This window comes from Myxine glutinosa, chromosome 4 (assembly GCF_964187855.1).
Source record: "Myxine glutinosa chromosome 4, kmMyxGlut1.1, whole genome shotgun sequence".
NCBI lineage: Eukaryota > Metazoa > Chordata > Myxini > Myxiniformes > Myxinidae > Myxine > Myxine glutinosa.
This window is the reverse complement of record NC_136264.1, coordinates 112344552-112357935: the sequence shown is the minus strand read 5'-3', so window position 1 is coordinate 112357935 and position 13384 is coordinate 112344552.

The window sequence follows — 13384 nt, the reverse complement described above, 5'->3', positions numbered from 1 at the left end:
CGTGCTAGATTTCCAAAATTGACATTCCAAAAGCAACATTTCCAAAAACATGTGAAAATATGTGTGCAAACAAAAGCAAGTGCACACGGGGATATTTCTGCCCCTGTGTGTGTCAACGTGAAAAAAACATCTTCCAAGATTCAAACGGTCAGGTGCTTTTCTCTCGCACATTGAGCGTCGCGGTGGACCAGTGGATACAGAGTCCGAGGTGATTCCTTTGGTCTCCACGAAGGGTGTAGCGTTCGCAGAGGTTTTCAGGACGTCCGACCCGACTGGAGCGGCCACGACGATCTCCGGCAGTGGCGATTCGAACTGTTTGGGCAGGGTTTGGGCAGGAATTTGCAATTTTGTCAGGGTGCCGGCGATAGTTCACCTACTCTTCGCGAAGGACACCGTAGGATCTTTAACGTCCATCAACTAATACCGGTAGACGAGAACGCCAGTCTAAAGTTCATCCGAGGGCCGGCACACACATTAACAGTTAACTAGATGGTATTCATAGAATAATTACGCGTGCAATCAACTTGGTGTGAGCCAACTCTTCTATTTTTAAAGATTTTTATTTGATCCAATATGGTTGCCAGACCACGTGACCAGACATCATCATTAACATATTGTTGCGGACGCGGTTAAAGATGTTATTTTACCGAGCGGTTGGTATTACCGCGACCGAACAGTTATTCCCCGATTAGAACCCGATTCCACCCAAAGGTTGGCCGGATCGCACCGCAGCTGCTCAATGAGGGAAAAGACTAAAACGACGAATGCAAAGAGGAAGACGAAGGCAAAGAAAGGTTTGGAAATACTACTAAATTTATTTACTATTTACACACATAAGCAAAAAGAAAGCAGTCACGTTTATTTACAGCACATAAGACGCAGGTGACACAGTGAAAATACTAGCTTACCTACAGTCTTAATTAACCCAGGACAGAACAAACAAAAGGCAGACTCACGCGGGGAATGGACAGGAATCGCAGGAGGTGGATGGCTGGAGGTGAACGCTTGGTGGAGCCAACGCGGAGCTTGGTGGAGCCTTGGTGGAGCTTGGTGGAGCCTTGGTGGAGGTGAACGCTTGGTGGAGCCAACGCGGCTGGTGGGGGGTTGGTGTGACGGGTTCTCTCTCCTTCCCTCACAAGCTTCAGGACTCTTTCTCTCTCTTTCTTAGTCCCACCCAGTCCAACAACTTCCTCTCTTGCTTAGTCCAACTCAAGGCCTTTCTGTCTTCTGATCTCCTCCCTCCTCGACTCTCTCCGGGGGCCTCTGCCTCGGGTTATATAAGCCCCACCCTTGACCCTTTGCGAACCTCCCCAAAACGTTCTCTCTCTGCCCTCTAAAGCCAACCCCTCGTTCTGGGTTGGTCGGCAAGGGCTGGTTCACTCCTCCCCTCTATGACGAGGTGGGGACCTGCCTTTCTTCCCCAACCCTGCCTCGTGGTCAATGGCGGATGAAGGGAAAACCGCCCAAAATGCAGTTGGCAATTGACGAAAAGGGGGAATGGAGGTTTTGGGAATGGGAATGAAGGGAATCTATCTCTTTCACTTGGTGCAATGGAGTACTTCTATTAATGGGAGACACAGCCTTACCCTAAAACACAGAATAAGATATAACTATCGAACAGGGGTATTCTATGATTGGCTGACGTGTATGCTTGTGGACTAATTATGGGACGCCCTTTTGACCTTTACACAGCTCCGGAGGCAGGAGGCGCAGAATAACAATAATAATAATAATAAAGGACACAATCAAAAAAAAATACAGTCCTCATATCCGCAACAATATCTTATTCCCCTTTTGGAGCACTGTCTTGGCCAAAATATTGGCACCCTTGCACATTTTTCAAATATTGTAATATTTCTTCCAGAAAATTGTTGAAATTAAGAAATCTTTTGGAATCCACACATGTATTTCTTTGCTTTGCAGTGGAACAAAACAAAAAAAAGCTGAAACAAATTAATAAATACAGTATTAGCTTATTCCGCACAGAAATCCTAAAATGGCCCGGACAATATTATTGGTACCTTTGAGAAGTTGTTGGAAATAATTAGATTTCAAGTAGGTGATTCTCCTTTACTTTGGAATTTAACTCACCTGTGGTGAGTTGCAGGTGCCAATAACATAAAAATCACTCATTCAACCGGTTTGAATAGAGAAAAGGAGTCATTCTGCTGTTTTGTGTCACTATCATGGAGAAAAGAAAGAAAACCAGAGAATTGTCTGTGGAAGTCAGACACAAGATTGTAGCCAAGCATGGACATTGGACAATCTCAAGGCTACAAGTCCATCTCCAGAGACCTTGATGTTCCTGTGTCCACCGTACGCAATGTTATCAGGAAGTTAAAGGCCCATGGCACTGGAACAAACCTCCCTGGAGATGGCCGCAAGAGAAAACTTGATCATAGATTGCAGCGAAGGATTGCTCAAATCGTGGAGAAAGCACCTCGATCAACTGCCAAACAGATTCAAGCTGACCTTCAGACACAAGGTACGACAGTTTCAACTCGCAACATCCATCACCCAACTTAATGAAATGGGGTTCTATGGTAGGAGACCCAGGCCGAGAGAGAGACAAAAGAAAGCCTAACTGGAGTTTTCCAAAACACACCTGAACAACCCAAAATCCTTCTGGGAGAATGTCCTGTGGACAAATGAGACCAAATTAGAGCTTTTTGGTAAAGCACATCATCTTTATGTTTACAGAAAACAAAATGAAGCATTCAAAGAAAAGAATACCTTCCCTACAGTCAAAGATGGAGGAAGGAAGTTCAGTGATGTTTTGGGGTTGCTGTGCTGCTTCTGGCCCTGGATGCCTTGAATGTGTGCATGGCATCATTAAATCAGGAGATTACCAAGGCATTTTGGAGCGCAATGCTGAACCCAGTGTCAGAAAGATTGGTCTCCGTCAATGGTCATGGGTCTTGCAGCAGGACAATTACCCCAAACACACTTCAGAAAGCACCCAGGAATGGTTCAAGAGAAAACGCTGGACTGTTCTGAAGTGACCAGCAATGAGTCCAGATCTAAATCCCATTGAACACTTGTGGGGAGATCTGAAAACAGCAGTTCGGAGAAGGCACCCTTCAAATCTGGAAGAACTGGAGCAGCTTGCAAAAGAAGAGTGGGCCAAACTGCCAGTAGAGGGGTGTAGGAAGCTCATTCATGGCTATAGGAAGCGCTTGATTACAGTATCCAAAGTCTGTGCTACCAAATATTAAGTCTCAGGTGTCAATAATTTTGTCAATGCCATTTCGTTTTATTCTCTGATTTTAAAGGATATATTAAGTTCTCAATCAAAAACAAAGGTTCTGTAATATTAACAGTGAAATAAAGAATTGTGGAGACCAAATACTTTTGTTAATTTCAACTCATTTTTAGAGACAATTGTGAGTTATTTGAAAAAGTGCAAGAGTGTCAATATTTTTGGCCACGACTGTACTTGACAATGAACCATGTTTAATTTCTTTTTCATCGAGCGTTTTCGGAGATATAGAGGTCCAAGGTTTTTCCAAGATGGCGTCCTTACCACGTGATTTATGATGTCGTAATTATAACTACAAAATTATACAGGAGTCACTCCTTTCAGTCAGATGGCTTCATGCTATATTTCAAGATTACCGTTACCGGGCGGATAAAAGCACAATTTTTGGCACGACGCTCCCTTATGGCCTATTAATTAATGTTAGCCTAGGAGCCCTCCTGAGTTTAAAAAAAAATTCTGCATTTCAAAAAAACATTTAAAATATATATATATTGTTTTTTTTGAGTCTGCCACGGCTTGGAGAAACGATATGCAGAAGAAGAGTCGTACTTTCATGTACTGGGACCTGATCATGAAATATCAAACCCTCATTGTCATCTTCATCAGGGCTCATAGAAAGGAAAATTTCCCTCTAGATGTGGAAGTCTTGGAGGAACTCACACCACTGTTCTTTGCCTTGGATCATGTGAACTACTCATGGTGGGTGCCTGTCCACATCAGGGACATGAAGTCCTTGCCTGAAACTATCAAGGATGAGTGTGAGAAGTGTTCTCACTGGGTCCTTTCCAAGACCACCAACAAGTTCTCTACTATCCCATTTGATCAGGCTCACGAGCAGGAGAACAAGATTGTGAAAGGTCCGGGTGGTGCTGTTGGGCTCACAGAAAACCCTGTTGCTTTTCGATGATGGATGCTCTCGGGGCCAGAGATGGCCAGACTGCTGAAGCAGTTTGAGTAAGAATACCTTCCTGATAATGACATGGAGATCCCAAAAACACTCCCGCACCATGAGCAGGGTCTCTCAACACAGAAGATTTTCCAGAGACAGGTTTCCAGCCTCTCCGAAACCATCAGACGAATGGGAAATCCATTATTGGATGATTTCCTAGATCTAGTAACTCTCGACAGTCGCAACTGCACAGACGAATCAGTGGTAGCCGCAGTGCGCACCTTGGACGATACAGGCAAGAAATAGTACCAGGAATTTGTCAAGAATGTGCTTGATGTGCGCAGCCATTCTATCCATAACCCAATCAAGAGGAATTATCTAGTGCTCTTCATGAAACCTCAACACAAGGCAATATCTAAGCATGGGAAGAAGATCAAAGTGCTTCAGAACATTGTTGCACTCTTTGCCCAGCTATATATATCTATGCAGAACCGGGATGGTGACTTGGCCGACTTCTTTGCACATGAAATACAGTCCTTCCCTCCTTCCCTCTCAGACTTTGGCAAGCTTCATTTACCAAACACGATGTCTGACCTGCTGCAATGTCTTGAGCAGCCTGTGCAATCAGAGCCACCTTAAACTTATGACTGCAAAGTCCTGGATGGTGCCGTCATCGTCCACTGCCTGCCCACTACCAGCATCAGCACCTTCCATGAGTATGCAGGCAGGGTATTCATCCCTTACCTGGAGAAGCAGCTGCAGGCTGCCACGAGATTGGATGGTGTGTGGGACACCCACCAAGGATGTGCTACTCCAACATGTCCGACACGCAGTGTATCAAGCAAGAATCTGGACGACCAGCACACAAACACAGCTAGTGGTTCCTTCTCCACAGGATTTTGCCTGGACCAAGGTATCACAGTCATGGATACCAGTTTAGGTGACAATTCCAGAGGTTTCCAGATCGTGCAGGGAGCTGATCAAATGCTCCTGCAAAGGAAACTGCTCTAGCTGCAAATGTGGCAAAGCAAATCTGGACTGCTCACCACTTTGCAAGTGCAAATGTACTCCATAGAGCATTGCACACTGTGTGTTACTGCAAGAGACATCACAGGACAATGCCACAAACTTTGTAAGAAACTGTGACTGTTATTATGAACAAATTGCATTCCAACTCAACTCCATGAAATGGCCTACTATTGTCTCCGTAGTGTGAGAGAGTAAGGGAAATTGAGAACTACTTGGAGACCTACGAATAAAGCATAGAGATGTTATTTGCTTGAAAATTGAGTTTTGTCTGTACAATTCAAATTACTGTAGTTATTGTAATAAATGCCTTGGACTTTTTAATATCGTCTTGACTAGCACAAGGCCAGTTACTGAAATACATGATTCACTATTATTCACTTTATTGGGTGATAATATTTCCCTTCCAGAAGAGGGTGGATGTTTATTTGAAATTTGTCATTTATTGGAATAATGACGGTCTTTATAATATTTTACAATGACAATGTATTGGTACTATTATAATGTCCACAATAACATTCAACTACCTAAAAAATCCCAAAATTGTCAACCACCCGCGGTTTCTTATGACAACCAGGATTCGAGAAAAGCTATATTTTGTCATCGGTCGGCCATCTTGAATTTTGGTGTTTTACATGAAAAAAAATTAAAACTACGGAGGGCTTCTAGGCTAACATTAATTAATAGACCCCAAGGGAGCCTCATGCCAAATATTGTGCTTTTATCCGCCTGGTAACGGTAATGTCACTAAGCCACCTGAATATATGGTGCAAAATTTAGTGTCAATCCGACCAGCGGTTGCTGAGAAAATGATTTTTTTCAATGCAGACATGCAAGTACGTACGCCACACTTACGCACACAAGCAATGGCTTAACCCCGACTTTCGCTTCGTGAGTGCAGGGCAAAAACTCTACTTGTAAAACACCAGAATAACAGTTTATAGCTGGGTCGGGATTTTAACCCAGGGCTGTGTCGTATCTCATTACGAAGCAGCTAATTGCTATCGCTGGCCAAGCCTGTCTCAAGATCAAGTTCCTTATCAACTGTTTCGTTGGGTTGCTTACGCCACCTGGTGAGCGCTCCACAAGTGTAAATTATCCCGCGCACACAAAGCGAAAAGTGGGGTTTTCCACCCCCACCCCCTTTCATGTAACAGTACCAAGCTGTTGCTGTCCCACATTTTGTACAATCCTATTCAGTGCTCTCTGTCACTTCCAAACCTCCTTCTCACCGATTGCCTTCGATACTTCCTCAGTCCACTACTCTTGATTTATATTACTTGATATTGTCGTGTGGCCGCCTTTGATTAAAATCAGATGGACACGGAAGCCGATTGCTAGGGCCTTAGCCCTTGAGGCGAACACTCAATGGCGGACTCCAAAAACAAAAAGCTACACCAAAGTGCGCGGAATGGAGGGCGGCGGCGCAAGAGCCCTGCAGTCTTACCTGTTAAATAATTGTTCTGCATGGAAACTGCGTTCAGAAAAAAATTAGAAAATAATATAAGGGTTTATTCGCAAGGATGGTGGGACAGGAAAAGCATGCGCCGGTAATAAATATCCTAATCGGGACGTCCCCACACGACAGATTCCGGATACGAGACGAGGGAATGAATTACGAAAAGAAACGTTCGTTATGGTGTGTAAGTGGTGTGCGGTCTTATCTGTCCGTCGTCTTGTCCCTACGCGGCTCCAAGCTCCGATGCGGAGAAACCCTCCGTCCGCCTCGCATGCTTCGCCAGGCCCGAGCCAATGCCCTCGCTCCGCTGCACACCACGAGGTACCGTTCACCACTCTGAGCTCCAGAAGCACCGAGCACCGCTCCAAGCACAACGAGCGAACCGTCAGCCCGATGAAGAGAAGCGCAGGGACCAACAGATGTCGTTCAGCGCCAATAGACCAGCAAAGAAGAACGGCAAAAGGGGAGAGAGGGCCAAAGGAGAGCAATTGCGACTGCACGGTATGAAAACCCAAGAGAGCTGCTGCTCCGAGCCAAGTGCGAATGTCCTCCAGCGCCCCCTTTTATGGCCTGGCCTGTGATGTCGGTCTCGGCACACCCTCTGATTGGTCAAGTGCTTCCCGCACCGGTACTGCTCGACCCCCTCCCTGCCCAGCCAACCGTCCTCCCGGGTGTGGCCCCCGGCCTTGCCACGAGGCCGTTGCAGGCCAGCTGGAGGTGTAGTCGCCTGCAGCCCATGCAGCGGTGCCCTGAACTGGCCCCCTGCCCGTTCTCTTCCGAAGTCCTCGTCAGGGAAGGGAATTTAATTACTGTGTGCAATAAAGGGCCTATCTAAGTGTCTACAGGTGTGCGTTGCCATAAGGGACAAATGTTTGATCACCAGGTTTGACAAACAAGGGCTGTTATCTTTAATCCCTACAACTACCTAGCACACGAACATCCTGGTATGTTCACAGGTATACTCCTTAACCGACAAACCGGACTAAACACACAGAACCTCTGAAAGGTCGCTGTTACATGGCAATCTAATATACTCGAAACACACAGACCACACAACACTTACCACACTCTAGCTATGGATCCCCCCACCCCCTTTCATGTAACAGTACCAAGCTGTTGCTGTCCCAAATTTTGTACAATCATATTCACTGCTCTCTATCACTTCCAAACCTCCTTCTCACTGACTGCCTTCGATACTTCCTCAGTCCACTACTCTTGATTTATATTCCTTGATATTTTACCCATTCCTGATGTTACCCATTTTCATCCACTCCTCCTCCAAGCCCTCGGCTTCCTCACTATAACCTCTCCTTGTACTTTGATGATGATGACCCCACCTTTTTGCATTGCGATGATGCATAGGGCTGCTGAACCAGTTTCCTTGGCTATTGGGTACAATCCTGGACCGGTCGCCACTCCCACACAGGATAACTGAATGACTCATTCATCCCAGTAAGCAGGTACTCATTTCACCGACCTCAGAAGGATGAGTCTGAGTAAACCCACCTGGTGTTAATTCAATAGCATGACAGGGACTTGAACTCAGGACCCTGAGATATCAAGCCAGCCACATTAACTGTTAAGCCAACACCAGGCCCCTTGTACTTTACAGCGACATTATATTTGCACTTCCACTACTTTATAGTCTTCCGGCCCACTCTCGTAACTTCCTCCCTCTTTTGCCTGCACACAACAAATACTACAGGCTTGTGCTGGGTTGTGACATGCTCTATTATCACTGCCTTGCAGCCCTTGATCCTCCACACCTGTTACTTCCTAACTATCAACAAACCCAATTCCATTTTGTGCTATCCTTGCATGCATACGATATTGTGGCTCTCCCACTGATGGACAAGCTATGGCTAAACTGTTCCATGCCACCAGTTCTACCAGATCTCTACCCTCACTAGGCCCTGTTACCCATCCGAATCTGCCAACATATATTATCTTCATCTGGCTCGATTACTCTCACGTGTGAGCTGAAGTCTCCTGCAACACATAGCATCACCGCCAATTCAGCCATTCCCAGCCTCCTCTTGAATGCATCCCTGAACTCCTGCTTCTCCACCTCAGTCCTTCCAGTCTGTATCCCATACACTGATATAACATCAGCCATTCGTTTCTGTATCACAAACCATGCCATAACTATCCAATCCTCCCATCTCTCATCAACTTCTTGTTAATCACTACCAAAACTATTGTCACGTCTGAAGCTCCCGTTAAAACAGGAACCTCAGCGCCGAGTTTGACTCGAGAGATTGGGCGAATGATATTTTATTATATATTTTACTTTATTTTAATATGATTTCTCTTATCTCCCCTTCCTGTTCAGGCTGGAGTTCCCCAAGGCAGTTTTCTGGGCCCTGTGCTTTTTCTGGTCTTCATCAATGATCTCTCCGACTCTCTGGAAAATCCTATCTGTTTGCTGATGACTCCACTATCTGCTGCTCCATACCTCATCCCTCAGATCGGCAGTCTCCTCACTCTCTGCAGACATGGTCAAAATCACAGACTGGACAAACAAGTGGAACATGTCTTTCAATCCTGACATATCTCACACTCTCACTATCTCTCTTCGAAAAGACCGACTGGACAACCCTCCCATCTACTTTCTCAACAATCCTCTCCAAGAAGTTCTGTCACTCAATCTCTTGGGTCTCACAATATGCCATGAACTTTCCTGGGAAAAACACATTTCCAAGCTGGCCTCCAAAGCCAGTCGCCAACTGGGCATTCTCCGTCGTCGTGTGAAGTCCTTCCTTGGCACACCTGAGCTCCGATACACATACAAGGCTTTCATCCGCAGGTCAATTGAATACTGCTCTCCCCTATGGGCCAGTGCTCCTGCCTCACACCTCGCTCGGCTTCACACTGTTGAAACCAAAGTTTTCAGAATCATTGGAATCTACCGCGAGGAAGCCGATTGTGAGGGCCTTTCACTTACTCACCGCAGGCAGGTTTGGTGGTCCTTCTGTCTTCTACCGACTCCTATCTGGCCTAGCCCCCCAGCCCTGTATGTGCTCTGTCCCCCAAGTACTCCTACAGGTCGCACAAGATCTGCCAGAAACCCTCTTCTGGTGAAATTGCCAAAATCAAGACTCTCTGCTCACCTTCACTCTTTCATTCCTCTTTTCTCCCGCCTCTGGAACAAACTCCCTCACTCTCTTCAATCCCACTCATCCCTCCAGGTCTTTAAAACATCTGTTCACTACCATCTCTTATCTTCCCCAAACCAAAACCTGATCTTTTCTTCACCTGTTAATTCCCCCAGATCCACTTTTCTGAAATACCGACTTCTTTCCTGGAAGTCCTAGCAGTGTCCATGTGTTTTTTACCTGTCCCACACCTCACCCCCCTTCCCACACCTCCCCCCCCCAAGCCTCTACCTCCCACAGATCTCCCGAAGTCCCTGCTCTCAAATGTTGTACTTGTGTTCTTCCCCCTCTCTCCCCATCTTGTCTCCCGCTCCCTTTATTTCATCTTATGTGTCCGTTCGTTTTTGGGTTTTTTGTCATTAATGTTAGCTCTTACACGAGCCTCGATCTTTCTAACAACCTAACCTGACAGGTCCCTATTACATGTCAATTTAACTGCTACTTGAAACACATGGACCACACTACTTACCACGGTATGACTATGGATTCCCTCCGCCAACCCCCTCCCACCCTCCCCCCTCCCACTATGACACTATGATTCAAACTCCATTACTTCTTCTATCTCTTCCTGCATGTAACGTCTTGTATCCTTATACCAACCTCTCACTCTGTCCACTTTCCATTTGGGCTCCTATACACATAATCTCTAACGTCCTTCTCTACATCATCTCCACCACCTTAACTCCTCTTCCATCCGTTGTTCCCACATTCAGACTGTCTATCCCGACCTGCCATCTTAATCTGCCATTCTGGCAGAGCTATAGTGCCTAAAGGAGGTATTCACACCCCTTGACTTCTTTCACATTTTGTTGTTACAGCCTGAATTTAAAATGGATTAAATTGAGATTTTTTTGTCACTGATCTATCAACGGTTTGGTTGAACATTGGCGAGATCTTCTGATGCACTGCCCATTAACAGACTTGGCGCGCTCCGAGCTCCTCACCACACGTCGTTTCAGAGGGGTAGGCATCTTTGACCATTTCGGTGTCTTTTGGGTCTTCATGGTGTTTTGGGTCTTCAGGGCCATTTGGGTCTTCGGAGTATTTTGGATCCTCTGGGCCTTTAAGGTGTTTTGGGTCTTCAGGGTCTTTTGGGTCTTTGGTGTCTTCAGAGGCTTTTTGGGTCTTAAGGTTCTTTTGGTTCTTCTTGGTCTTTAAGGGTCTTTGGGATATTTTTGGTCTTTGGTGTGTTTTGGGTCTTCGGGGTCTTTTTGGTCTTCAGGATCTTTTGGGTCTTCGGGGTGTTTTGGGATTTCTGGGTGTTTTGGGTCTTCAGGGTATTTTGGGTCTTCCTGGTGTTTTGGGTCTTCTGGGTGTTTTGGGTCTTCGGGGTGTTTTGGGTCTTCGGGGTGTTTTGGGTCTTTGGAGTCTTTCAGTTCTTCAAGGGTGATTTGGGTCTTCAGGGGTGTTGGTGGTCTTAAGGGTCTTGGGGGAATTAAAGGGTCGTCAAAGGTCTGAGGGGTTTCAGCAGTCTAAACGTAATTACGAGGGTGTTCATTTTATTTGAAGAAGAAGAAGAAGACGTTATCGTCTCTATATATAAAGGAGGAGTGTGTCTGTCTGTCTTGATGTCTGCTTAGAACTCAAGAACTACACATCGGAGAAAAGTTTTAGACACAGATTCGGAATCAGCATAAAATCCCGGTGGTTATAGGCGACTTTTTATTTTAATATCAATGGTTTAAAAAACCGGGCCAGCTGCAATTCCATGGTGTAGTTTGTGGCGGCGCTATTGCCCCTTTCCGATCCCATGACGCATTGCGGTTCCGATTCGCGATAAGGTCTATGCGCTATCACCGACACTTTTCCACCTTTTCCATACCTTTTAATCAGATTTACCTTATCGTCCATCGTAACCACATTACGCTTGGAAACACTAGCATTATCCTTCTTCGGACCCATGGCTAACACAGACACAGTAAAGGAATACTGTACGTCGCCTGTTTTGAATGAGAATCAGCAGTGCGCATACGTACAGTATACTGTACGTACATATTTATATTTTTTTAATGTGCTTTTTATTGTATTTTAAATTGTTTTTTTAGCTTATTTTATTGTTAATTTATGTACTATTTTATTTATTTTAAATATATTTTTAAGGAAAACAAATGTTTTCACGTCCGTAGGAGTGACGTAATGTCGCACATAATGATGTTCGCTGCCCGGTCATGAAAGAAATTATGATTCTCTTGACAAAGTGACATGAAGATCAGGCAGTAAACCTCCCAACTGAGTTTCTCAACAGTCGTCAGCCTCAATTCTAAAATCCTTAATTTTCATCCTATTGACTTGAACTTTGAATAAGATTTACATATCGGCTTACTGAATTAAACCACCAACTATTTTTGAGATCGGCGTAGGCCAAAAGGTCAACGTAGGCCAAAGGTCAACCACTCTTTTTTTTTAGTTTCTAAAATCCTCAATTTTCATCCGATTCACTTGAAATTTGAATGGGATTTACATATCAGCAAACTGAATTCAACCAACAACTATTTTTGAGATCACCATAGGCCAAAAGAGCAACATAGGCCAAAAGTCAACAACAATTTCAAATTTCTAAAATCCTCAACTTTCATCTGATTGACTTGAAATGTGAAGAGGATTTGCATATCAGGTCACTGAAATTGAACCACCAATTCTTTTTGAGATCAGCATCGGCCAAAAAGTAAACATAGGCCAAAGGTCAACAACTTAAGGTGAAGTTTTTAAAATCCTACATTTTCATCCAATTGACTTGAAATTTGGATAGGATTTGCACATCGGGTCACCTAATTCAACCACCAATTATTTTTGAGGTCTAAAGGTGAAAATATCAATATGGGCCAAATTTCTAAAATCGTCAATTTTCATCTAATCGACTTGAAATTTGAAGAGGATTTGCATATCAGATCACTGAATTAAACCAACAACTATTTTTGAGATCACCATAGGCCAAAAGGTCAACATAGGCCAAAAGTCAACAACAATTTCGAATTTCTAAAATCCTCAACTTTCATCTGATTGACTTGAAATGTGAAGAGGATTTGCATATCAGGTCACTGAAATTGAACCACCAATTCTTTTTGAGATCAGCATAGGCCAAAAAGTAAACATAGGCCAAAGGTCAACAACTTAAGGTGAAGTTTTTAAAATCCTACATTTTCATCCAATTGACTTGAAATTTGGATAGGATTTGCATATCGGGTCACCTAATTCAACCACCAATTATTTTTGAGGTCTAAAGGTGAAAATATCAATATGGGCCAAATTTCTAAAATCGTCAATTTTCATCTAATTGACTTGAAATTTGAAGAGGATTTGCATATCAGATCACTGAATTAAACCACCAATTATTTTTGAGGTTAACGTAGGCCAAAAGGTCAACAACTTATTTCAGGAATATTTCAAGACATATTTCTGGCGCAGGGGCAATCAATGAAGGTTGTAGGCTACACATGGGAAAACAAAATGTGGAATCGCAAGAAGAAGGACATTCCAGTAGACAATTATCCTGGAGTTTATGCCAGCAGCGCAATTGGCAGAGTCTACACAATTCATCCAAAGAACAGAGACTGTTTCTTTCTGTGCCTTCTCCTGCACACTGTCAGAGGTCCAAC